Below are 15620 nucleotides of genomic sequence, written 5' to 3'. Positions count from 1 at the left end.
ATTGTTTTGCATGAGGTAAACTATACGCTACATTCTTTCCATGGAACTCTCTCCTTTTCACTCCAGAAGAAAGAAATCCCAGGTTTCAAACACTTTCTCAAGATAGTTAAACTGTCCCAATATCCAGAAGATTTTTACTTCAGTAATGTGTGCTTTCAAATTTTTGATTGTTCACTTGTTGGATCTCATTGTGGAAAAATTGGAGACTGCCCACCAAATTCTTCCTTTGAGTTTATATCAATAAGTATTGACATGATGACATTGTCTGAATCCAGTTATTTCATCTATAATGCTGTGTATGCTTCATAGCTTAGTTGGTAAAGAATCTGCCTGCAATGCAGGAGACCCAGGTTCAATCCCTGGGTTGGAAAGATCCCCTGGAGAAGGAAATGGCAACCCACTCCAGTATTCTTGCCTGGAGAATCCCATGGAAAGAGGACTCTGGCTGTCTACAGCCCATAGGGTTGCAAGAGTTGAACACAACTTAGCAACTAAACCACTGCCACCACCAATGCTGTGTGTGCACTGGCCCAAGCACTCCATGAAATGCTTTTGGTAGAAACAGAAATGAGATCTCCAGGATATGCAGACCAACCCATGATCTTTCCATGGAAGGTAAACATCCTTGAAATGCAGGTGATGAAGTCAACCAGATGATATCTGACTGTATTTTCTGAGATACAGCATCATGACCATCTTTTTTTGTTTCAAGGTCCACAGGATTAGGCACAATAGATGGAGAGGTATATCACATTGATTATATATGTGTCTATAATTATTCAGTGTCTTTGGAGAATTCTGCCATTGTAGGATTTTAATTTCTAACAATGTGTGTTAGAAAGTATGCTATATTCTTAGTGAAGAATGTAATGTAGTAAAACATGCAGAGAAGTCTTTTAAAAAAAAAGGATCTCCAATTAGTGAAATCCATGTATTTCCTTGGAATGTAAACAATGACAGAAAATATTAGCATAATTATCATGTCTGATTTCACAAATATTTTATCTATATCTCACAACTTTTGGGGGGCAGTGATTTCTCTCACTCTTTGGATATTCTTGTGCTGGACATTGGATACAATGCTCTGTATCTGGTAAGAAAACAAAGTCAGTAGTTGCTTTTAGAACTTCCTCACTTTTCCCACATTTAAAAGTTGTCACCTTTCCTATCACTGTACCCCCTGATGTAATAGTCAGACATGCCTTGTTTAAACTTTATTCCTAAGTAACAGCCAATGCTTTCAGTTGTACATGAGGCCAAATTCATGGAAATTTCAGCTCCTATATGTCAGGAAGCTGACTTGCATCATCTGTGGCTCATTGTCCCCAAGGACACAATGTTTTCCTAACTCTTTTCTCCACTTTGGCTTCCAATGCTGGGCTTTGTATCTTTGTCCCAAAATGCTACATTATTCTTATAAGACTTGATAAGAACTCTTTAAAAGCTTTAAAGAATAAATTGGTTTTTAAGGGAAATAGGCCTTGAGATTTTGTCCCTTAAGTCTCTATCATAGTTTTGGCTTTAAAACAAATATATATTATATGTTTATTTATTCAGATATTAGTAACTATAAAATTGCTCTATTTACAAAGGAATTCTGTCTTCTGTTTTAGAAGTCTCTGTATTCCATGTCCCTCAGTCATCATGACACATTTAGATATTCTCAGGTTAACAGCTATTCTCAAAATTTTGCTATTGAATCCAGCCATTTCTTGGGCTTACCTCATAGCTCAGTTGGTAAAGAATCTGCCTGCAATACAGGAGACCAGGGTTCACTTCCTTGATGAGGAAGAGTCCCTGGAGTAGGAAGTGGCAACCCACTTCAGTATTCTTGCCTGGAGAATCACATGGACAGAGGAACCTGGCAGATTACAATCCATAAGGTCACAAGAGTTGGACATGATTTAGTGACTAAACCACCATTTCTTCCATTGTTACATATATATTGAGCACATCCTATTGTTTCAGCCACTTCTCTCTTCCAGAAATCTTTTTATAAATACATTTTTATAGTTCAATATGTTTTTGTAGATTATTATGTAATAGCTTGGAAGAGTGCCTGATTATACCCAGGCAAGCCAGAGTTCAGTGTGCATGCCCAGGGCTGCACACATGATCAGAAAAGATCTGAGAAGACACTAGACTTGCATTTCTGGCATATTTTGGGGTTCCATGCAACAAGGAGTGGAGTGTATGTAACAGCTGCAGGTGGTCTGGCTTAGAGTTTAAGAGTACCCAAGTTTAGAAGCAAGCTGCAAAGACTAATAGAGTTAGTTCTTGATGTGGTCATTGTTGTTTAATGTGTTCTTTTGGGATCCTTACATCTAAAGAAATCTCTCTCAGTCACTAACTGACTGATGTGATAATGAAAAAAAGATATATCAGTGATCATTCATGTCTAAGAACATAGTCTTTCTAAACAAATTTGAAAGTTCACTAAACAAAAGGACAGCTCTGCTCATAAAAACCCCGAACAGCAAAAAAACATGGAAGCAGGAGGTAATTCTAATATTCACAATTTCCTCACTGTTGTATGCAAAATTCCAGTTTGCAACACAAAATTGAAAGCAATAGGAAAAGAGAAAAGAGCATATCCTGTGTTTTCCTTTTATGAAACAAAACAGAAATTGACAGAAACTATCCAAAGAGGTCTGTCTAGTCAAGGCTATGGTTTTGCCAGTGGTCATGTATGGATGTGAGAGTTGGACTGTGAATAAAGCTGAGCACCGAAGAATTGATGCTTTTGAACTGTGGTGTTGGAGAAGACTCTTGAGAGTCCCTTGGACTGCAAGGAGATCCAAACAGTCCGTTCTAAAGGAGATCAGTCCTGGGTGTTCTGTGGAAGGAATGATGCTAAAGCTGAAACTCCAGTACTTTGGCCACCTCATGCAAAGAGTTGAGTCATTGGAAAAGACTCTGATGCTGGGAGGGATTGGGGGCAGGAGGAGAAGGGGACGACAGAGGATGAGATGGCTGGATGGCATCACCGACTCGATGGACATGAGTCTGAGTGAACTCCGGGAGTTGGTGATGGACAGGGAGGCCTGGCGTGCTGTGATTCATGAGGTCTCAGAGAGTTGGACACAACTGAGTGACTGAACTGAACTGAACTGAGTATCAGAAGTTCAGGTGGTCTAACATCCTGGACTCAGCACTCCCACCCCAGAAGCTCATGTCCAACTTCTGGTCAGGGAACCAAGATCCCACAAGCTGTTTGTTATGGCAATAAAGGGGGTTAAAACAAAAAAACACCTCCTCCCCACCCTGCAAAAGAAACAAACAGCAACAACAAAAAAATAAGAAACAAGAAATGAACCTAGACAAATGGTAAAAGCAAAATCAGAGAAATAGAAACGAAAACAAAGGAACATACACATACACAAACACAAATGAAACCAAAACAGACCGAAGGAGACAAAGTCCAAGAGAGTGACCTGGCAAGAAAAGGAAACTAAAAAATTAATCAACCAATTCAAAGAAAACTAAAATGCAGAACAGAAAACAAGACCAAAGTAGAATTCCACTTAAGGAATAAAGAAAAAGAAGCAAAACAAATAAACATCCAAAAGCTCCACACCCTGCGCGTGATACAGCAGTAGAACCCTCGCTCCAAGGCTGCTTGGCTTTCCTCCAAAGGCGCTCACTGCCATGGACTTCCTCCCTCCCATTCCCTTGGGCTGTCTCCTCACAGTCTACAGTAGTTCTAGCCCTATGTTTGCTCTCCAATCACCAAGCTCCAGCTACCAGCCACCATTCTGTGTGATGGACTCACATCCCTGTCCAGGGGTACATAGTTTCAATTTTCAGCATTGAGTACAATGTTGGCTATGGTTTTATCATATGTAGCTTTCATTATGTGAGGTGTTTTATACCTACTTTGTTGAGCGTTTTCATTATAAATGTTTAGCTTTTCAAAAGTTTTTCTGCATCTATTCAGATGATCCTATGACTTTTTTTCTTCTCTTTGTTAACTAGAAATATCACATTTTTCATTCTGTGGATATTTAACCATCCTTGTATCTCGGGGGTAAATCTCAGTCGGCCATGATGTATAATTCTTCTAACATGTTGAATTTGTTTCACTAGTATTTTGTTGAGGATTTTTGCCATTATTTTCATTGGTGCAATTGATCTGTCATTTCCTTTTTTGTGGTGTCCTTGGCTGGTCGAATGATGAAGTTATAAAATTCTCAGAAATCAGTGAATTTAAAATGATATGCAAACCTGAATTTTCACTCAGAAGATCTAAAACTACCTACACCTGACTTGCACAGGTCCACAGCCTTGCTACTCAAAAAGGGGTCCACAGATTAAGACCTGTAGCATCAACATCACCCAGAAGATTCTTTTGATTTTCAGAATAACTGGACCCTCCGTGTCCTGATGATTCAGAACCTACATTACAACTACAACCATGGGTGTTACCTATGCATGTTGAAATTGAACAAATTCTGGTTTTCTCACCTTCTCATGTTGACAGCTGGGGCTAGATAGTTATTTGTATTAGGTATTGTTGGTGTTCAGCAGCATTCCTTCAAGCACTGATGAATATTCCCAGGGGCAATATAATCTCTGATTGAGAACATTGGCCTGCAGCTTGGGCTTCCCAGGTGGTGCTAGTGGTAAGAACCTGCCTGCCAATGCAGGAGACAAAAGAGATGTGGGTTCAATCCCTGGGTCAGGAAGATCCCCTGGAGGAGGGCATGGTAACTCACTCCAATATTCTTGCTTGGAGAATCTCAGGGACAGAGGAGCCCGGGGGCTAAAGTCTATAGGGTCGCAAAGAGTTGGACACAGCACACACACATGGCCTACAGCTTGAAAAATAGAAGTATCCAGACAGAATTCCAATTAAGGCCCTTTCCTCACTCAGTTTGAATCCTTAGGTGGATCATTAAATTCCCTTAAACACATTATTGCGGTGTGGGACAGTGTTCATAATGTTATAATACTACTTCATAGCATAAACTTTTCTAAAATTTACATCAGGCAATGCCTGTAAGACCCAAAGCCCAGGTTAAATAGCATTAAAAAGGCTGCATATATTTTTATAACTAAGAAATATCTTATATTGAGTGACTAAATGATGGCTCCTAACTTATGATTTGGTATGAAATCCCTAGTTTTTTGAACAAATGTGTTAGGAAGCCATTGAATGGGATGCCAAGATTAAATATCAGATAAACACAGTTATCCCTCTTGTTGAAAAGGGAAGAATAATTTTCTGAAGCTAAAAAGGCTGTATACCAACCACAAATTAGTCTTTTAAGCATCTAAGAGACTTAGTCCTGATAGGTCTCTTAGTCTCATTGGAGAAAACATTACCTAACAGTTGAGATAAGGTGTGCATGGTTAGATCTGAAAACCAAAGACAAGCAGTAATAAAAACTGGGTTCACCTGACCTCTAACCGGACCTCTTGGGATCAGAGAATCATTTGGAAAAAGTGGCCCTTTGGTCTTTTCCAGAGGCCCAGAGAGAAAACAGGTACTTAGAAGTTGTAGTAACTGGAAGAAAATGTGCTTAATGAGCAGGCATAGAGAGTTATCAATGTCTCCTTTGTTGCATTCCCTTAGTGTTTGCATCCCTAAGCTGCAGAAGACATGATATTTGTTTCCTAAGTCTGGATCAGGATTCAGTGCTTTAATACTCTGCAGTCTTGTCTGGTGACAGAGCTTCAGTCTTCATCATCAACAATCCAAGAATTAGTTCAGCTTTCACAAGTAACCTGCCTCTCAGAAACCCCATCTAGGTAAGTCTGAGAACATAGGAAGTGCTCCATAAAAGATTCAGAGAAAAGGAAACTTGAAAACATTTATCTAAAGCCAAATGAGAGCCTAATCAGCCTAGCCCAGAGATGAGTAATTACTGTTTTTGTACTCATGATTAACTAATCATATGTAATTGATTTATTTAATATGTTAATAAGGATGTGTCTGTTTGACTCTACAATGCAAGCTGACAAGTGATGGGAATGGAGGTCCAATTCAATGACCTTGTAAATAAGTGAGATAAAATAGCTCCAGTAAAATTAAAACATATATGAGTTCTACTGTTCAGAGAAGGAGGAAAGTATAACATATGTAGAAGACTGCAGCAAATTATGACTATTATTTTTTAGCTTCTAAGTTGGGGTGTTTTTAAGCATGTTCTGTATTCACTTAAAAGATCCAGACCAGAAGAGGTAGATATTACTGCAACAGCAGTTTATGAGAATCTATTTCAGAGTATCTTCTCTCATGCTGTATATTCATATAAAAAGACATATTTAATAAGTCTGAAGAGGAATATTAAATACTTTTCCTTTGCAGGAATTTCATTGCTAGCAAGCCTGCATTTTGGAGAAGGGGTTGTTACCATGCATTTACATTCTCTATTGCAAATGGAATGTGAAAGTCATTTGCCCAGTTTATATACAAGAGTCTGAGTTTTTAAATTTGTCTTTTATTCTGCATTCAAAGAAAAAAAATATTTTCCACTAACTTTGCTGTTTGGCATAAATTCTTATACACATACACACACACATATGCATTGGGGGTAATGTTTAATCAGTTCTATTAGTCCATCATGTCATATTCTCCTATATTACATTTCATACAGGGAAACTTTTTCTATATCCTCTGTTGTAATAACAACCTCTATACATGTTATATTCTTATTTCACATTGGTTTTTCCATATTAGTAGCTTTTTGACTTTTGTGATTAAATGTTTTCATGATAGCAATCATCTTCTCCCCTCTTATGGAAGATATTCTTTTGCATTCAGATAACTACTGCTTTTTTTTTCATAAGCATACTGGAATTGCTTATCTTTTTACTGATAGGAATTATAACTTTACATACTGTTTCTTCTGCTTTGCAAAAATTGTACCTTTATATATATATTTCTTATTTACAGGTCTTTGCCATTATAATCTTTAATTAGAGGCCCGTGTGATGTGACTAAAATTTTATATTTTATACATCTTATTCCATAAGTCAGTCTTAAGATTTTTATTAAATATCATTTGATACAATTGTGTGAAACCACTAGTCTTTTCCTGGTTGTATTTTCCTTGAAATTGTTTTTATTTTATAGATTTTTATTTCTTTAATATTTTTTCTGTATAAATGCATTCACTTTGAAAACACAAAATGGAGCAAAATATAAAGTCCCTGCTCCTTTGGATCTTCAATCATAATGGAAAAGGCCTATTACAGTAATCTAAATGAATGAATGTGATATACTTTCCTCAGAGATAAATCATGCTTAAAAAGATAAATTTTCATGGTCTGTGTAGGAGGTGCATGATGTAGAGAAGCCTCTGCTTGTTGGACAAGGAACAGAACCAGATCTAGAGTTTACCCATCAGAAATAACAAGAGGTCAAAGCCAAAGTTCAGTAATAACACAGAAAATAATGTCACAAGGGAAAATGAAAGAAGGGCCAGCACATCTGCTATTGCACAATACCTAAAAAATTTGTGGTCAAATAAGCATGCATTGGAGAAGGAAATGGCAACCCACTCCAGTGTTCTTGCCTGACGAATCCCAGGGACAGGGGAGCCTGGTGGGCTGCCGTCTATGGGGTCACAGAATCGGACACGACTGAAGTGACTTAGCAGCAGCAGGAGCAAGCATGGATAGATATAGGAATCACAGTTAGATCCAGAGAATGAGGCAGATCCCATGGTGAGGCAACTGAAGCAATAAAAGTTCAGACTGTTGTTTCTTGAGAGTGAGGTGATTTCAGCACCCACACTGCTACCTGTTCCCTCTGCAACCAGGCTTTTCTGTCAGGCTTTTCATTCATGCTACTTCCTCCTCATTAGTGGGACTTCACTTTTAAGCTATTCTTGCCTTAGAACCCACTGCAGTGGGTTCTAGATGTTTTCAACTATGTATCAAATCCATGCCTTTATTTTGTGATCCAGAATGCGTGTGTGCTAACTCACTTCAGTCGTGTCCGACTCTTTGTGACCTATGGACCATAGCCCACCATAGGCTCCTCCATCTGTGGGATTCTCCAGGCAAGAATACTGGGGGGGGTTGCCATGCCCTTCTCCAGGGAATCTTCCCAACCCAGGGATCAAACCAGTGTCTCTTACATCTCCTGTATTGGAAGGCAGGTTCTTTACCACTGGGCTTCCCAAGTGAGCACTACCTGAAAAGCCCATGATCCAGGATGCACATTCACAAAAACACTGAAGAATAAAACACGAGCACATACACGTATACTCACACACAACTGAACAAAGTACCATGAAAGAATTTTGCATGGAGCTTTACTATGTCTTCCCTGATAGCTCAGTTGGTAAAGAGTCTGCCTGCAGTGTGGGAAACCAGGTTGAATCCCAGGGAAGGGAAGATCCCCTGGAGAAGGAAATGGCAACCCACTCCAGTATTCTTGCCTGGAGAATTCCACGGACAGAGGAGCCTAGTGGGCTGCAGTTCATGGGGTCACAAAAAGTCGGACACAACTGACTAACACTTTCACTTACTATGTATGATGTTCACTGAGTTTTTCACTCCATTCTATTGAATTCTTAGAAACCAGAGTCTGAAACCCTAATGGGTCTCAATGTTAGAATGTGGAAAACATTCCTCTGACGTATTCTGTACTCCTATGTTAGAACATTTGGCTCTCTGTATCTTTGGGTTCTACATCTGTGGATTCATCCAGCTACAGATTAGAAATAGCCCCAAAACATCCAGAGAGTTCCAAAAAGTAAATACGAATTTGAGATACACCACTGTGATAAACTTTGCTGTTCACTACATCCCAATGAACTATTTTATATAGCTGGAAGTTTGCACCTTTTAACTCCCTTACCCACTTTGCTCCTCAGTCTTCTCTGGAGACCACCAATATTTTTCTGTTTCTATCATAATGTTTTCTGTTTGTTTGTTTGGTCTGAGTTTTTTTTTGTTATTTTAGATTCCACATATAAGTGATACTATGCAGTGTCTATCTTTCTCTGTCTGACCTTTTCACTTAACATAAAACAGTCAAGGTCCATCTGCGCTATCACAAAAAGCAATATTTCATTACTTTTTATGGCCAAATTAAAAAGGCATAGCTTCTTTATTCATTCATCCATTGAGAATTGTATTAAATAAGAAGGTGGTTTTGGGTAACAAACAGTTTAATAATATTCATTATTTCAATTACAAGTGGGGTATGTCTTTCCATTTATTTGTGTCTTCTTCAGTTTCTTTCATCAATCTCTTATACTTTTCAGAGTATAGGTCTTATGGCTCCCCAGTTAAATTTGTTCTTAGGTGTTTTATTTTTTTGATACAACTGTAAAAGGGATTACTTCTTAATTTCTATTTTGATAGTTTGTGGTCACTGTATAGAAATGCAGCAGGTTTGCAACTGATTTTCTGTTCTGCACTTGGTTGAATTCATTTATGTTTAACAGTTTTTGGTGGCACCTAGAATTTTGTAAACATAAAGTTGTTTCTTCTATAAATGGTTACAATTTTATGTCTTCTTTCCAATTTGAAGGCATTTTATCTATTCCTTGCACTGTTTCTTTAGTTGGAACTTCAAATACTATTTTGAATAAAAATGGCAAGAGAAAAGACAATATATAGAATTTAAATATTGTAGAACTTAAATATAAGGGGTTAGTATAAAAATGTGTAAAGAACTCATATAATCCAATGGATAAAAAATAATAACTCAGGCTTCCAGTTCAAGATGGTGGAGTAGAAGGACATGTGCTCATCTCCTCCTTCAAAAGCACCAAAATCACACCTAGCTGTTGAACAACCATCAACAGGAGGATGCTGGAACCTACCAAAAAAGATACCCCACATCCAAAGACAAAGAAGAAACCACAGTAAGATGGTAGGAGGGGCACAATCATGATAAAATCAAATTCCATACCCACCAGATATACTGGAGAACAATAGTACCAAAGAAGTTCTCCCACTGTTGTGAAGGTTCTGAACCCCGTATCAAGCTTCCAGCCTGGGGATCCAACAAAGGGACTGGGACTTCCCAAGGAATCTGACCTTGAAGGCCAGTGGGATTTGATTACACGACTTCCACAGGAGTAGGGGAAACAGAGACTCCAGTCTTGGAGGGCACAAATAAAACCTTGCATGCAGCAAGACTCAGAGGAAAGGAGCAGTGACTCCACAGGAGACTGAACCAAAACTATCTGCTAGGGTTGGAGGGTCTCCTGTAGAGGTGTGGTTCAGCAGGGGTTCACCACAGGGATGGGGGCAGCAGAAGTCTGGGAAGGTCCCCCTTGGTGTAAACCATAGAGCCCATAGACCTGAGGACTGGGTAACCTCAGGTCAAAAAAGTACCAGGGAGGGTGTACAACCCCACCCATCAGCAGACGATTGGATGAAAGTTTTACTGAACAAGGCCCTGCCCGCCAGAGCAAGACCCAGTTTTTCCCATCACCAGTCCCTCCCATCAGGAAACTATACCCAAGCTTCTTAACCTCCTCCATCAGAGGGCAGACAGAAGAAGCAAGAGAAGCACAGTCCCACAGAAACTAAAACAGAAACCACATTGTAGAAAGTTATGTCCCAAATGAAGGGAAAAGATAAAACCCCAGAAAAACAACTAAATGAAGTGGAGATAGGCAACCTTCCAGTAAAAGAATTCAGAATAATGATAGTGAAGATGATTCAAGATATCAGAAAAAGAATGGAGGCAACAATTGAGAAGATGCAAGAAATGTTTACCAAAGACCTAGAAGAACTAAAGAACAAACACACAGAGATGAATAATACACTAGAAGGAATCCATGGCAGAATAACTGAGGCAGGAGAATGGATCAATGACATGGAGTATAGAATGGTGGAAATCACTGACTCAGAACAGAATACAGAAAAAAGAATGAAAAGAAATAAAGACAGCCTAAGAGATCTCTGGGACAACATTAAATGCACCAACATTCATATTATTGGTTTCCCAGAGGAGATGAGAGAAAGAAAGGACCTGAGAAAATATTTGAAGATATAGTAGCTCAAAACTTCCTGAACATGGGAAATGAAAGAGTCAGCCAAGTCCAGGAAGCACAGAGAGTCCCAGGAAGGATAAATCCAAGGAGGAACACACTGAGACACATTGTAATCAAACTGAAAAAAAGTAAAGACAGAGATAAAATATTAAAAGCACAAGGGAAAAACAACAAATAACATATGAGGGAACTCCCATCAGGCTGTCAGCTAATTTCTCAACAGAAACTCTATAAGCCAGAAGGGAATGGCATGATGTATTTAAAGTGATGAAAGGGAATAACCTAGAACCAAGAATACTCTACTCAGCAAGACTCTCCTTCAGATTTCTTGGAGAAATAAAAAGTTTGCAGAAGAGCAAAAGCTAAGAGAATTCCATACCAGCAAACCAACTTTACAACAAATACTAAAAGAACTTCTCTGGGCAGGAGGAAAAGACCTGCCTACAGAAAATAAACCCAAAACAATTAAGAAAATGGTAATAGGATCATACATATTGATAATTACCTTAAATGTAAATGAGTCAAATGCACCAACCAGCTGGCTGAGCAGATGAAAACACATGCATATTTGCACTTCCACTTACCTCATCACTCTGCTTGACACCCCAAATTGTATGTAATTATTTTATATTGTTTTATATTGTTAGGTTAATCATGTTCCTATTATGGCTTGCAATTATAATTATCTTTTATTTTTTGTGAGGCTATTGATTGTGAAAACTGATGAACATCTTTCTTTATTATGATTATGTAACTATTATTCACTTCATATCATTGTATCATGATTGGTCAACAGAAAAATAACAGAATTCTTTATCACCAAAGCTATCATTTAACAGAAAAACCTGTAATCACTTTTTAAAATCCAGATGTATATCAGAATTATCTTGGAAGTTTTTGAAAAATACAAATTCCCAGGTATTGTTTTTTTCCTCCATATTACCAGAGATATTTCTAATGAGCAGTCATGTTTAAAAACAGCTGGACTATATGAGGATCTTTTACTTTTATCTAGTTTGTTTCTCTTTTTCTATTTCATATTCAGTACTCCCTTTTAATTTATGTTTTCCAATTTCTCCATCTCTTCATTTTTTGTTCTTAGGTTCTTTCTCAAGACTTTATCGATCATAGTAGAAAAGTTTTTGTATAAATATATATAATACATATAATATACATTTTTTAGAAAACATGAAGTTTTGCCTAACTAAAATATTTATGACATTTTGATTCCACTTGTTTGACTTAGTATGAATAGAATTCTAGATTTCTAATTTAAAAAAATATACAATAAGCAACAAAGGTTTACTGTATAGCACAGGGAACTATAGTCCATATCTTGTAGTAAGCTATAGTGGAAAATAATTTCAATAATAATATATGTGTATATATATAACTAAGTCACACACACACCGAAAAACCCCCTCTACTTTTTGAAATTAAGTAACATTTGTCTTTTTGCCAGTTTTTCTAAATGTCCTATGGACATCTAATAACAATGTATGAGACACAAAATTTAAAAATATTTCTGTAGGATATAAGGTAAATAGAAATAGAAATCTATTACATTTAAATTATTAATGACATCATTCAAGATGCTCCTGTTCTTATTTTTTCTGTACTTGATAAAACATTCTCAGAGAAATGTGAGTATGTCTCACTATGATGATATATTTTTTCTTTTCTCTTGCATTTCTTCTAATTTTTGCTTTATTTATCTTTGTTTCTTTGTCGTTAGGTGTCTAATGGTTTATAATGTCTATCTTCTTTGTGAATTGTACCTTTTATCATTAAAAATATTCACCTTTGTTTCATTTTAAAATGAATAAATTAATTTTTAAAAGTTATGAGGAATGGAGATATATGTTTGATGGAAAAATAGGACAAAATTTTGGCATGAATTAAAATTGGTTATTTGAGAATGGGGAAAAGGAAGACCAGGATAAAATTGTAGAGGAATTTGGAAAGGAAATCTTGGGGGGAAATGTATGCTTTTTCAAGTTGGCTAAGATTAAAGTGTACTTAGATTTATTTTTTATTTATTTATCTTTTTAGAATGTACTGCCTACATTCTTTTTTTAATATAAATTTATTTATTTTAATTGGAGGCTAATTGCTTTACAATATTGTATTGGTTTTGCTATACACTGACATGAATCTGGAATGTTGATAATCATAAATTTTAATGTAATCAAAAGTAAACTGATGCAATATTAGAATTTGGTTTTCTCTGTTGAAATAGCAAATTTTGTTGGATTTTTTAATCTGTTCTTAATAAGAAACTGTAAACAAAAGTACTCTTTCTTTGTTTTTTGCCTTTTAAATGATGTCCAAAAAACAAAAGATTCTGTGTTTTAACAAAACAAAAATGGGCAAAGGACTTGATTAGACATTTTTTCACGGAAGATATATGAAACTCCAACAAGTACATGAAAAAATGTTTAGCATCACTAGTCATTAGGGAAATTAAAACTCAGAGATAGCACCTCACATCGTTTTGAATGGTCATCTTCAAGAAAGTATAGTTTAAAAATGTTAGCTTGTGCGTGGGTTAAAGGGAAAACTTGTGCACCTTCAGTGAGACTGTAAATTCTAACAAGCACAATACTATGGGAAACAGTATGGAGGACCCTCAAAATATTAAAAATAGAAATAATATATGATCCAGAAGCTCTAATTCTGAGAAAATATCTAAGGAAACAAAAACAATCTCTTAAAATATATCTGCACCCTTATGTTTATAGCAAAATTATTCACAATAGCCAAGACATGGAAAACAACCTGAGTATCTATGGATGGATGAATGGATAAAGAGTTTGAGATGCATGTATACAATGGAATGCCACTTGGCCATAAAAAACTAAGAAATTTGATGATTTATGACTATGAATGGACCATAAAGTTATTATGCTAAGTGAAAGAATTATGCTAAGTGAAAGAATTCAAAGAGAGAAGACAAATACTGTATGATGTCACTCATACATGGAAATGTAAAAAATTGAAAAAAAAAAACATAGGAAAAGAAAATGGACTTATTCTTTTCAGAAGTAGCAAGTTTAGGCTGGGGAAAATGAAAGGTTGTCAAAAGACACAAACTTCCAGATCTGAGAGGTTATTGGCAGGTGGATATTTTTTATCGCTGAACCACAGGGGAAACCCCAGTTCACAATACATGAAAACTAAATCTTCATGTTGTGCACCTTAAACTTATTCAGTGATATATGTCAATTATTTTTCAATGAAACTAGAAAAAATAAACAGTTCTTACCATGAATTTTTTAAGTGGTGAGAGTAGACACCCTTGCTTTTCTTGTTCTTGATCATCATAAATGAAAAGCTTTTTATGTTTCTTTATTGAATATGGCATTAGCTGTGGTATAATATATGGCCTGTATTGTGTTGAGGTTTGTTATTTCTTTACCCAATTTGTTAAGAGTTTTTGTAGTAAAGGGATGCTGAATTTTGTCAAATGCTCTTTCTGCAACAATTGATATGGGCATATGATTTTAATCTTCACTTTATTAATGTAGTTTATCACATTCATTGAGTCACAGATATTGAATGCTTGCATCCCTGAAATAAGTCTCATTTGATTATGATATATGGTCCTTTTTATGTGTTCTTGAATTAGGTTTGATAATATTTTATTGAGGATTTTTGCATCTATCTTGATCAGGGATATTAGTCTTTAATTTTCTTGTGGAGCTCTTGTCTGGTTTTGGTATTAGGAAAAGCTGGCCTCATAAAGTAAGTTTGGAAGAGTTTTTTCCTCACCTATTTTTGAATACTTTGTGAAGATTCATATTAATTCTTCTTAATATGTGATAGAATTCACCAGTAAAGCCATTTTTTCCTGAAAAAATGTTTTGTTGGGAGATTATTTCTCATGGATTCAGTCTCCTTACTAGTAATTGATCTATTTCTCACTGATTCAATCTCCTTACTAGTAACTGATCTCTTCAGATTTTTCCTTTCATAATGATTTAGTTTTGGTAAATTACATTTTTCGAAAAATTTATCTGCCTTTTCCTAGATTGTCCAATTTATTCACATATAACTGTTCATAAAGGTCCTTTATAATCCTTTGTATTTCTCTGGTATCAGTAATAACATCTCTTGTTTCTGATTTTATTTGAGTCCTAGGCATTCCTTCTGCCAAGTGCGCACACACATACACACACACACACGTAAATTTTCACCTCCCTCCCTCCCTTACTTGAAGTCACTTTTCATATATCATCTTGTTTTTAGGTCTTGCATGCTGCTGCTGCTAAGTCACTTCAGTCATGTCCGACTCTGTGCGACCCCATAGATAGCAGCCCACCAGGCTCCCCGTCCCTGGGATTCTCCAGGCAAGAACACTGGAGTGGGTTGCCATTTCCTTCTCCAATGTAAAAAAGTGAAAAGTGAAAATGAAGTCTCTTAGTCATGTCCAAACCTCAGCGGCCCCATGGACTGCAGCCTTCCAGGCTCCTCTGTCCATGGGATTTTCCAGGCAAGAGTACTGGAGTGGGGTGCCATTGCCTTCTCTTGCATAAATACCCATAAAACTTAACTGTACTATTCACTCACTCATGTTCACCTGCTTTACCTTTCTTCATAACACCTATCCTATCTGAAATGGTATATACTTTTCTTATTTGCTCTGTGTGGATC

The sequence above is a fragment of the Ovis aries genome, chromosome 5 (genome assembly GCF_016772045.2).
Source record: "Ovis aries strain OAR_USU_Benz2616 breed Rambouillet chromosome 5, ARS-UI_Ramb_v3.0, whole genome shotgun sequence".
In the NCBI taxonomy this organism is placed as follows: Eukaryota; Metazoa; Chordata; class Mammalia; order Artiodactyla; family Bovidae; genus Ovis; species Ovis aries.
The sequence above is the reverse complement of the archived record's forward strand: the minus strand, read 5'-3'. Positions refer to the sequence as shown.